This window comes from Dasypus novemcinctus, chromosome X (assembly GCF_030445035.2).
Source record: "Dasypus novemcinctus isolate mDasNov1 chromosome X, mDasNov1.1.hap2, whole genome shotgun sequence".
NCBI classification, from domain to species: domain Eukaryota; kingdom Metazoa; phylum Chordata; class Mammalia; order Cingulata; family Dasypodidae; genus Dasypus; species Dasypus novemcinctus.
The window spans coordinates 85520088-85533154 of record NC_080704.1 but is presented as its reverse complement, the minus strand read 5'-3'; the positions used below and the strand labels follow the sequence as shown (position 1 = coordinate 85533154).

General features: G+C 42.7%; 1 protein-coding gene and 1 pseudogene across 3 annotated transcripts in view; both read left to right on the top strand.

The window, feature by feature from the left end:
- Positions 1-13067, top strand: part of ZDHHC15 (zinc finger DHHC-type palmitoyltransferase 15) — a 324251-nt gene that overhangs the window by 197013 nt on the left and 114171 nt on the right. The window lies entirely within an intron of this gene.
- On the top strand, positions 7867-9933 carry LOC139438121 (plakophilin-2 pseudogene; annotated as a pseudogene).

Here is a 13067-nt window from a genome sequence, read left to right as displayed (position 1 = left end):
AGGAAAGATGGATATACAGAAAGGATCAGAAAGGCCCCAATGCTTTGGCCTGAAGTTATTCCCTAAACTCATTGTGTGGATAAGCCCTGAAGGAGAGTACTTGCTCAGATCAATGGGCAAAGTCTAGGAAAGGTGTTTACTTTTTTTTTCCTTTTTTAAAATTAGCTCTGAACATGAAGGAAAGCTCTATCATAACACTAGCTGGATATAAGCTTAAGGAACATATGCCTCAGAGTTGGTATTTCAGTGATAACACATTAAAATACCAAAATGTCCAGGTGTCAACAAAATATTTCAAATCATACAAAGAAATAGGAAGCAATGGCCCAGGAAAAGGAGATTAAAATATTAGAAAGAATCATTGAGAAAGACCAGCCTGGGACATACTAGATAATGACTTATAAAAATATACTCAAAGGAAAACATGGGCAAAGAACTAAAGGGAATCAAGAAAATGACAGATGAACAAAAATAAAATATCAATAGAGATAAAAAGTATAAAAAAGGAAACAAACAGAGCTGAAGAACACAATATTAAAAATTAAAAATTCCCTGGAGGAGTTCAACAGAAAAGCAAAGCTGGAAGCTGGAAGAAGAATCAGTGGACTTGAAGATAAGATAATAGAAATATAACAATATATGCATCATGGGAGTCCCAGCTGAAGAAGACAGACAGAAAAGGGCGAAGAGAATATTCAAAACAACAATGACTATTTCCAAAATTTAACAAAACACATGAATATACACACCAAAGATGATCCAAACAGGATATACTCAAATAGACTAATATTGTGGCATATTAAAATCTAATTTTAGAATGCTAAAAATAAGCACAGAATTCTGAAAGTCAGGAGAATGAACCAAAGCGTAACGTACAAGGGAGCCTCAATAAGATTAAGAGCCAATTTCTCATCAGAAACCAAGGAGGCAAGATAATAGTAGGACCACATTTCCAAAGGGGTGAAAGCAAATATTTCCAACCATTAATTCTATATCTGACAAACCATGTTTCAAAAATGTACCAAGGAGGCAAGATAATAGTAGGACCACATTTCCAAAGGGGTAAAAGCAAATATTTCCAACCATTAATTCTATATCTGACAAACCATGTTTCAAAAATGAAAAAGAATTGAAATCACAGACTGGAACAGATATTTGCACAGCAATATTCATAGTGGCATTAAAAGATGGAGGCCACCCATGAGTCCACCAACTGAGTAATGGATAAATAAAATGTGGTGTATGCATACAATAGAATTTTATCTAGCTCTCAAAAGAAATGAAGTCCTGATACATGGGAAAACATGAATGAACCTTGTTGCATGAAACAAGCTAGACACGAAAGGACAATTAATGTATCATTGCACTGATTTGAAGGAATTAGAATAAGCAAACTCATAGAGGGAGAATCTGTAATACAGGTTACCCAGGAATGGGGTGGTGATAGGGAATGGGAAGTTAAGGCTTAAAATTTACAGGGTTCCTATTTGAAATTACGGAAATGTTTTGTTAATGGATGGTGGTGATGATAGCACAATATTTAATGCATTTAACATCACTAAAATATATATCTGAATATGATTAAAAGGGGAAATACTAGGTTGTATATATGGTAGCAATAAAAATTTTTTTTAAAATCCACAGAACTAAAATACACAAATGGTGGACCCTAAATTAAACCAGGGACTATAGTTAATAATACAGTTATAAAAATGTGCTTTCGGTGGCAGACTTGGCCCAGTGGTTAAGGCGTCCGTCTACCACATGGGAGGTCCGCGGTTCAAACCCCGGGCCTCCTTGACCTGTGTGGAGCTGCCCATGTGCAGTGCTGATGCGCACAAGGAGTGCCCTGCCACGCAGGGGTGTCCCCCACGTAGGGGAGCCCCACACACAAGGAGTGCACCCCATAAGGAGCTGCCCAGCATGAAAGAAAGTGCATCCTGCCTAGGAATGGTGCCACACACAGAGAACTGACGCAACAAGATGATGCAACAGAAAGAGACACAGATTCCCATGCTGCTGACAACAACAGAAGCAGACAAAGAAAACACAGCAAATAGACACAGCTAACAGACAACCGGGGGCGGGGGGGGGGGGGGGAAGGGGAGAGAAATAAATAAATAAATAAATAATCTTTTTTAAAAAATGTGCTTTCATCACTTTTAACTAAAGTTCCATTTTAGTGCAAGGTGTTACTAATAGGGCGGTGTTTGGAAATCATGTTTTTTATGCATGATTATCCTATAAACTCACAACTTCTCTAATAAAGAAAAAAAGTGAACAAAAGAAGTTAAGCTTAATTGCTTTCCCTAGATCTAGAATTTCAGTTAAGCTGCTTTCCTACCATGAATCTAGTCACATGAAAAGGGGTGGCTCACTAAGATTATGATTCTAAAAGATATTCTTCATCTGTATGGCTAAGACAAAGTTATTTTATTATTTCCCTTACCTGTATAAAGCAAGATACTAGTTATGAGAAAGATGCAACTTGAATTCAGAAGAACATAGCACTTGGGCTTCTTTCTACTGAAAAAAAAGTACATATTTAAGAGGACTACAAGTGTTGGAGAGGATGTGGAGGAAAGGGAACACTTATCCACTGCTGGTGGGAATGAAGAATGGTGCAGCCATTGTGGAGGATAGTTCCTCGTTCCTCAGGTAGCTAACTATAGAACTACCATATGATCCAGCAATCTCATGACTGGGTATATACCAAGAAGAATAGAAAGTAAGGACACAAACGGATATATGCACACCAATGTTCATAGTGGCATTATTCACTATTGCCATAAGCTAGAAGGAACCCAAATTCCATCAACAGATGAATGGTTAAGCAAACTGTGGTATATACATACAGTGGAATATTACTCATTTATAAGAAGGAATGCGATACTAACATGGGATAACATGGATGAATCTTGAAGTCCTTACATTGAGTGAAGTAAGCCAGGCACTGAAGGACAAATAGTACAAGACCTCACTGATATGAATTAAGCAAATTGAGCAGACTTACAGACCTAGAGTCTGGAAGATAGGTTTACAGGAGACAGAAATGGAGTAGAGGGTGGTGAACCAATGCCCATGTGGGCAAAAGCTATGATAAGATGGAAAGGTATACTTGTGCAGTGGATGGGCATGAGAGTGGTGCAGTGATATGAATTGGTTCAGCGGTGCTGGTCTATGAGGGGTGTAGAGTTGGGGGAGTTGGGTTGGGCTATCCATGTAACTTGTGTAACTTGGGAGAGGGGAGGGGGAAGGAACAAATGAAATCTGGGGTTTTGTGTGTTCGTGGTTAAAATTACAATGTTTGAAATGTTTTTTTTTTTTCAAATATGGTGGGGGTTTTACTAGGGCAGTATATTGGATGTGGGGGATATATAAGATAAGGCACACCTTGGGCAGGCTTCTGTGGAAATTGTAAGTGTTCATCTTTTCACAGTGTGCTATCTCAGTGGGTGAAGACCCACACAATAAACAAGAAAATATCAAACTCCCTTTCTGGGAGGACCAAGAACCCCTTGAGAACATAGGCAGTGCCTAAAAAAGAAAATAGACCAATATATCAAGCCCTCAATATTATTGCAAGTAACTATGAATCTTAATGTTGAATTGAAATTTAGTGGTTATCATAAGTTCTGAGGGGAGGGAGAAGGAAGAATAGAATAGGTAGAACATAGAACATTTTTAGGGCATTAGAATTGTTCTGCATGATCTTGCAATAATGAATTCAGGCCATTTTAAATTTCAGAAAAATGTATACAAGTGTACAGTTCAAAATGTAAACCATAATGTAAATCATTGGCCATGGTTAGTAGCAATGCATCAGTATTTCTATATAAATTGTAACAAATGTACCGTCTGCATGTAAAAGGTTATTAATAGGGAAAAGGGGAAAGAGGGAGGGCATTGGGTATATGGGAATGTTCTATATTCCCTATGTGACTTTTCTGTAAAACATCTTTGAAGGTAAAATGAAAAAAATCAGACACTGGGGGAATATATGGAAGAAAATGGCACTGTACATCCAAGATAACACATCTTATAATGATGAAAGTCATATTATCTAAAATTTTTTATTATTTCAAATTATTTAATTTTTTGTATTTATTTTTAAAACTACTGTTATTCCATTTTCTTATTAATTTTATTTGATTATTTTGTTTGCTTCATTTTTGGGGTGGTTTTGGATCACAGAAGGGTCACAACTGTGACGGGAGAATCACTGGTTCAGGGTATCAGTTATGGGGAATGTATGGGGAGGGGTTCACCTGGGGCAGGCCTCTAAGGCATATGAAAAGTGTTCATGGAACATTGTCTTAGTGGGTGGAGAACCACACAATAACCAAAAGAATATTGAATTCCCATCCTGGGGAGCTCTGCTACATTCTCTAATAGTACAGCAATAATCCCCAAGTACTAGTGATGAAAGACAGACCATTATGCCACGTCCTTGATATAGATGATTGTACTTATGAACCTTTCCTTGTAAAATTGAAACTTAACCTAGTATTATATATTGCCTAAGAATTACCTCCTGAAAGCATTCTTGTTGCTCAAATGTGGCCTCTCTCTAAGCCAAACTCAGCATATAAATACACTACCTTCCCCCCGCAGCCCTAGTATGGGACATGACTCCTGGGTATGAGCCTCCTTGGCATCAAGGGAATATTAACAAGTACAACTAACTAGCAATGGATCTGGAAAATATCTTGACCAAAAGGGGGAAATGATGAATACAAATGAGTCTTTATGGCTTGAGATTTCAAGTGAATCAGGAGGTCATTCCAGAGTTATGCTTATACACATCTCAGTAGGATCCATTGACTGCCACAGTAAACAGTGCTTCAAATAGCAGGGTTTCTGGGGCTCTAGAGATATTCAGACACTATAAACAGGGCAGACAGCTCAGGAATTTGGTACCATGTCAGTGGGCCTTACTTTGGAATGTATGCTCCCCAGTATAAAAAAGTTAGACTAATTTATAGTTTCCCCATATATGGCTCTTCTTTCCCTTTTATTTGAACCAATAATTAATACTATACTTGATAAATATATGTACCAGAGACAAAAATCTATGGTCATTCATGTGCCAGTTGGGCCCCAAATCTAAGCAGAGTTGCATCACCCACTCTCTAGTTCTTTGAACTCACCCAGGACAACTAACAAGGACATGATGATGGGCAAATCCCATCCCAAGGAGCAAAGAGTGACTGCAACTGCAAGCAAGATATTTCCATCCATCTGCCCCAAGGGATCTAAGCAATATGTGTTTATCAATTTTAACAAATGTACCACACTAATGAAGGCTAATGTTTATGTGGGAATGTGTGGGAGGGGGAGAGAGGGGGGCATATGGGAATCCCATACATTTCTATGTAACATTTATGTTATCTAAAGCATCTTTAAAATTTAAAAAAATTAGAAGTATATGTTAAAAGGATTATAAATAAATGTAGAAGGGAGGGAGGGAGGGAAGTTGGGTGGAAGGAAGGAAGGGAGGGAGGGAGGGAGGGAGGGAAGCAGGCATTCTGAGTTAAACAAAAACTGTTGGAGTCCTTTAACAAATTGCAAGTTCCACACAGGTGTAAAGGGAAGGACAAAATCAAAGCCACATGAAGAAATAATGATCTCCAGTGAAGGCAATAACATGTCTAAATATGAATGCCAGAACTAATGTATTTTTGGCTTATACCTTCAATTTTTACATACTATAGCATCTAAAAGGCAAATGTAAAAAAATGTAAAAATGAATCAGTTGTTTTGGTCTCAATGTAATTCATGCTCATAATTTAACTCATAATTTGTGAAAGAAGTACACAAAGGTAAAGAAGATGGAGGAGTATAGGAACATAGTTTGTGTATGCTATTGAAGTTAAGGTGGTGTCAAATATGAGATTGCAATAGATTTAGGATGTTAAAATTCAACCCTGTAGTAATGATAAAGAAAATACCAGATAGTATGTATGTTCATAGAGATAGAAATTACAGTACAAGTTGCCAGAGGCAGGAAGCAGGGGACTTAGCACATAATGGGCATAGGATTTCTATCTGTAGAGGTGGAAAGCTTGAGTAATGGAAGGTGGTGAGAGTACTGCAACATTGTGACTGTGATTAATCTTACTTGATGATATGGGATTGGTTGAGATGAGAAAGTGTGAGTTGTATCCATGTCTCCACAATTAAAAAAGAAATAACAGGAGGGAGGGACAAAATGGTGGCAGAGGTCTTCCAAGAGTAACCTCATCCTACAGTGCAGTTAGTAATTAGTCAGAGATATCAAAATCATCTGTTTTGGGGGCCCAGGAGACCAGAAGTACATCCTGCAATGTCCTTGGAAGAATGGAAGGAGACTTCCCATCTACAATGAAGATTCATGACTAGAGCACTACATTTCACAGAGGTCAGTGCCCATTCCTGGCTAACAGGGTAAGACACCTAGGGAACTATTTCCTCGTTGGAGTTGGAAGCTTCATTTCCCAAAAAAGAGACTGTCAGGCTCAGACTTCAGCTACTCATTAGTAAATTCAGATAACTAAAGTCCAATCCTAAGTACAGTTAAAGTTTGAGCCTGTCCAAGTCAGAAAGAGGCTGGTGGCCTCCATTTTTACCCTACCCCCACCATGAGGGTAATCAGAGCTGATTGAAAATCAAAGTGATGGTAGGAAACAGCTTCTTTACGCCCAGGTCAATTGCTGCCCTTATCTGGACTCCAGACCTGCAGCAGTGTTTCTTCAGCTGTCTCATTTGGCCTACATGGGCTAGATTGTTGGGCAAACCTGTGGCTACACCCCCCTCCCAATAGGACCAGAGAGGGGCAAGTGTTTCCTCAGCCTCTCCGGACAACTGCAGGAGCTTACAGCCCACACCGAATAGATTGTTGGGCACACCAGCGGCACAATTGCTGCCCCTGAAATGGCAGGAGGAGGGACAGTGCTCCCTCAACCTCCCCTCCAGGCAACTGCAGCTACTTTTGGCTGGCACAGACTAGTTTGCTGGGCCCACCTGTGGCTCCATCTCCACCCCTGACAGGGGAGGAGGGAACCAGTGCTTTTTCTTCTATCTGGGCAACTATAGTTAGTTTTAGTCTGCAAAACTCAGTTACTGCCCACACCTGTGGCTCCATCCCACCCCAGGCAGGAGAGTAAGGGTCATGTAAATTCATCATTCTCTCCAGGCAAATACAGATGGTCTTGGTCTTCACAGCTTGGATTACTGCACATGGCTGCAAATCTGTCCCTACCACTGGTAGTGCAGAAAGGTGGGAGAACCTTTATGGTTTCTTGGGCAAAAAGGGCAGCTTCAGCCTCCATGACTTATAGTACCAACCACATCTTCAGCTCCAAATCTGCCACTGGCAAGGGAGAAAGGGTAAGGAACAGATGAAAAAGAGCTGAAATAATTCAGATTGGCTAAACACAAGTCATTATAAAGTTCCAAACTAAGTTGAAGCAGGTATCAAAGAGGGGCTGTAGCACAAAGGTAATCGAATGGAAAGCCGTGTAGACTAAAGAGAGAGAGTGAGTCCAGAATAAATACATCAAGTAAACCAAATGCTGAGATACCAACAAAAAAATACAAGCCATACAGGAAGACATGACCCAGTCAAATCAACAAACTAAACTTCCAGTTGACATAAAGGAGTTGGCATAACTAATCATAGCTGTTAAAATGAATCTTTGTGATAAATTCAATGAGATAGTTAAAGAGATTAAGGAAGTTAAAAAGACACTGGGGCGGGGCTGGGTGAAAGGGCGGGGCCAGGCGGGGCCAGGGCCCGCTCCCTCCCTGCGTCCCCAGCCCACCACCCCCAGCTCAGTGGTCCCTGGCTCCCACTGTCCATGGAGCTGAGTAGTCATCCCCGGCCCCATGGCCACAGCCGAGTCTGCTGCCAAGTGCAGCTACATCCGGATCGTCCTGGGCCAGCAAATCCTGGGCCAGCTGGACAGCTCCAGCCTGGCCCTGCCGTCCCAGGCCTGGCTGAAGCTCTCTGGCAGCAGTGGCCCCCGCGGCCAGGCGGCCTGGAGCCTGCAGACCGCGAGCAGGTGCAGCAGAGCCCCGACCGGACTGGCTGCAGCCCCAGGGGCAACGGAAATCTTCATTGAACCAGTTGTGTCCCTGAGTATGTCTACAACCTGCACTTGGTTGAAAATGACTTTGCTGGGGGCTCTCGACCACTACCGAAACCTACAAGGCGTTAAAGGTGCGGCTACCTACAAGCACCGACAGGGAAGGACCGCGCAGCACAGTGCGCTGAGGCCACCATTTAGGAGGCTCAATATTTCCCCGGACAGCAGCCACGAGGAGGTCCACTACACCCACGGCAACGTCCTCTATGGCCTGCATTGCTGGGAGAGCCGTGGGCCGGCGCCACTGCCCAGGAGCGCGGAGGTGGAGCTGACCCTGGAGTGTGCCGTGAGCATGCAGAATGCCCACCACACGTCACCCAGGACCTCCACCGCGGCCACCTTCATCAAGCATGAGTGCTTACGGAAGGCTGAGGCTCACCGGAGGGTGAATCACCTTCACGGCATCCCCAAGCTGCTGCAGCTTCTGAGAGTTCCAAATGAAGATGTGCAGCGAGCTGCCTGTGGGGCCTTGAGAAACTTGGTCTTTAAGGACAACTTCAACAAGCTGGAGGTAGCAGAACTAAACGGGGTACCTCAGCTGCTCCAAGTGCTGAAGCAAACCAGGGACCTGGAGACTAAAAACCAAATAACAGGTTTGCTCTAATGACAAACTCAAGAACCTCATGATAACAGAAGCCTTACCCTGACCGAGAACATCATTGTCCCTTTCTTGGGGTGGCCAGGATGAGGCTACCCGAAAGCAAACGTACTGCTTGATTTTGATAATTAATTCTACAACATCACGGGATGCCTGAGGAACACGAACTCTGCCAGGCCTGACAGGAGGAAGGACTCGCTGGTCCACTGCATCAGGGGCACCATCGCCGACTACCAGCCGGATGATAAGGCCATGGAGAACTGCGTGTGCATCTTGCACAACTTCTACCAACTGGAGGTGAAGCTCCCAGAGAGGTACTTGCAGAGCATCTACACCCAGAACCAGGGCGTCCAGGCCAATGGCGGCACCAGTGTTGGGTGTTTCAGCAGCCAAAGCAGGAAGGTGAAAGAGTGCAAGGACGTGCCAGTGCCGGAGGAGAGCAACCCCAAGGGCATGGAGTGGCTTGGCACTCCGTCGTGGTGAGTATGTACCTGTTCCCGATCGCCAGGAGTGCGCGGAGCTCCACGCAGGAGGTGGCGGTTGGGGCGCTGCAGAACCTCACGGTGGGCAGTGGCCTGATGCCGACCTCGGTAGCCCACATGGTCGTCCAGAAGAAGAGCGGCGTCTAGCTCGCCAGGAAGATGCTGCACGTGGGCCACCCCGGCGTGAGTAGGACCACAGTTTCCCTGCTGAGGAATTTGTCCCAGAACCTCACTCTGAAGAATGAAATTGCCAAAGAAACCCTGCCTGACTTGGTCTCTGTCCTCCCCGGCACTGCCCCGAGCACGGACCTTCTCATCGAGACCACAGTATCTGCCTGCTACACGTTGAACAACATAATCCAAAACAGCTTCCAGAACGTGCTGGACCTGCCTGGCACCAGGGGCATACCGAAAGTCATGGCCGTCAGTGCAGGCCACACCTACTCCCCTAACAAAGCAAGTAAAGCTGCTTCTGTCCTCCTGTATTCTCTGTGGACACACACTGCACTCCATAATGCCTATAAGAAGGCTCAGTCTAATTGGACAGATTTTGTCAACAGCAGGACTGCCAAAGCCTACCACTCCCTTAAAGACTAAGGAAAATAAAAAAGGCTCCCAGGAAACTCAGCTGCCGAAAGCCCCAGAGGAAAGCACCTATTTTTCTACTGCCCAGTCCAAGGAACCTCAAAAACCGTGTGCTGTTTCTATCCTTTTCTATTTCCAAGGTCCCCAGAATTCAGAAAACAAATAACCAGAATATAATTTTTTTGGTCTTCCAGAAGATGTTTGCAGGTATATAATGAGTAAATACTGGCAACAGGCTCTCTTTTATCCTCTACAAATAGTGGTGTCTTATCAGGGGCTAATGGCGCAGTGACCTCCTGGAAACAAATCTGAATTCATGTGAATGGACATTAAAGGAATAAGCAAGGAAGGAGCTGTGTGCCCCTGGGACTTTAGAATTGGGTTTACGTTTATCTTCCTTCCTGGTGTCCATGCTTTGCTTCTCACAGCACAGAGCTTCGCTGTACCTCTGACCACAAGTGCATTATTCTGCTGGAACAGAAGGGAAATGGCAAGACACATTTGCAGAGTTATCCAGAAAAAAGTGAATGGCAGAATTGCTTGGTTGTTTGTTTATGTTTGCTTGTTCTAGTCCTTTTGGAGTTTTTCCCTCAGATTTTAAATGGAATTAGTACTTTTAGATCACAGAGCATGCTTGTCTTTAAGGCAAAGAAATTGAGCTGAAGTGATCACAGCAAATATGGAAATATATTCCACGAAGGAAGGCAACCATGGCTGTGAAATTCAGGTCCCCGTAACTACTGAGTAAATGGGTTTTTTGCTCAAAGGAATACTTTACTTACAGCAGTACCATTAAATGCAAACCTCTTTGAAGCAGTGGCTTTTGCGTTATCTATTTTCTGAGCATTTTCAGCCATTGCAATGGGCTGGTGGAAAAATGGCCTCTGCCTTTGAAGAGGAACCCAAGTCCTTCCTCAGTCGGCAGGGGCCGCCCAGAGCACAGAAAATGGCTCGTTTTAGTGCGTCACATGATCAACCAGCCCACCTTTGCCCAACAATTGAAAAATAACACAGAGCCACTAAACCCTGTGGTCTTCCTCGAGCCATTGCTGAAGGTCGAGGAAGCCCTAGAGAAGAAAAGCAAGGCCTGTCAAGGAAGAACGTATCAGGACCTTTGGCAATGACTAAAAAGTGCTCGTGCTCTGAAGTGACACCACCTGTTAAAGCAAATCTATATCATGTTCTTTTAACTGAGCTGTCATTAAAACCACTTGTAAGGAATTAGTTTGTGCAACTAAAATTTTGTTGTATTTTGCCTTTTTAAAAAATTCTGAAGATGTTTGTCATTATAAAAAATCATTCAACTCCTTTTGGCCAGAAAGGAGTGGAATAGAAAATAAAATTCCATTTCCAAAAAAAAAAAAAAAAAGAAAAAACGACACTAGGGGAGCATAAGGAAGAATTTGAAAGCATACATAGAAAAATAGCAGATCTTACAGGAATGAAAGGGACAATAAATGAAATAAAAAATACAATGGAGAGAGTAGGTGTAGTTCAGTCGTTGAGTGCCTGTTTCCCATGTATGAGGTCCTAGGTTCAATTATCAGTACCTCCTAAAAAATACACTGAACCCCACTCACATTCCTGGTTGTGGTTTAGCAGTGGATGAGGGTGATGGTGATGCAGTGATATGAGTGGGGTCGATAGTGCTGGAATGTGAGGGTGAGGGTGATCAGGCTGGGAGGGTTGGGTTGGACTAATGGAACAGGGAGGAGGGCTGGAGGAAGGAACAGGTGAACTCTGTGGATTTTTAGGTCTGTGATTGAAACTATAATGGTGGTAATGTTCTTTTTTCAAATATGGCATGGGATGGTCACTGGTGCAGGGCATTAGTTGTGGAGGATATGCCAGAAATGGGTACACCTGGGACATGCTTCTATGGAATATGAATATTTTTATCTTGGCATGGATTGTTAGCTCAGTGGGTGGAGACCCACACAATAAATGAGAAAATATTAAACTCCCGTCCTGGGGAGTCCTGGCTATATTCTCAAGTAGAGGAACAAGAATCTCTTGAGTACCTAGGCAGTGCCAAATAAAAGAAAATAGATCAGTATATCAAGCCCTCAATATTAATGCATATAATGATGAACCTTATTCTTCAATAATGGAAATTTAGTTGCCATAGGTAACAAGGAGAGGGGAAAGAGAAGAATGAGGAAAATATAGGTCGTTTTGGGGACACTGGAATTGTTTGGCCTGATCTTGCATTGATGGAACAGGCCATTATACATTTATTCAGAACCTATAAACACATACAGTGTAAAATGTAAACCATAGACCATGAATAGTAGCCATGCTTTGATATTTGTCCATCAGTTGAAACAAATGTACCATACTCATGTAGGATGTTATTGTAGGGGAGGATGTGGGGGGAAGGGGTATATGGGAATCCCCTTTATTTTCTATGTGACAGTAGCAGTTTGATGTTATTGGTGAATTCTAAAAAGAAATATTGGATGATGCTTGTAATCTCATCTGCACTTAGGCATGACTGAGTCATGATTAGGTTGTTGACATGGCAAAGAACAGAGGTGATGACTTTTAATGTTGGAGTTTTAATGTTGGAGTTTGATGCTGACGCCTTAAGCTGGACCCTCGGCAAGTAAGCTCACAAGAGGAAAGAGAAGCCAGCCCCAGGAAGAAAGGAACCTTGAACCCAGAGAAAGCAAGCCCCAGGAACGTAGGAACCCAGGAAGCCTGAACCCTCACAGACATCGGCAGTCATTTTGCTCCAAATAGACTTTGGGAAGTAACTTACGCTTTATGGCCTGTAATCTGTACGTTCCTACCCCAAATAAATACCCATTATAAAAACCAACCAGTTTCTGGTATTTTGCATCAGCACCCCTTTGGCTGACTAATATAGTGACTTTTGTGTAACCTAAAGCTTCTTGGAAAATAAAGTAAAAAATAAGACCCTTGGGGAACATACAGAGGAAATTGTCAATATACATAAAAAATAACAGATCATATCATGACCAAAGGTATAATGTAAAAAACTGTTTTTTAATTTTATTTTATTAATTTGGCTTTGTTTTGGGGGAGGTTTCAGATTGCAGAAATGTTGCAACTGTAACATGGGAGGATTAGTGGTGTGGGGTGTTGGTGGTGGGGCAATGAATGGGGAGGCACACATTTGAGGCATACCTCTATGGAATAAGAATGCATTCATGTGGTCAGGGAGTGTTGTTGTATTGTCTCAGTGGTGGAGACCCATGCAATAACTGATAACTTCCCATCCTGGGGAGTCCTGGTACACTCTTTAATAGATTG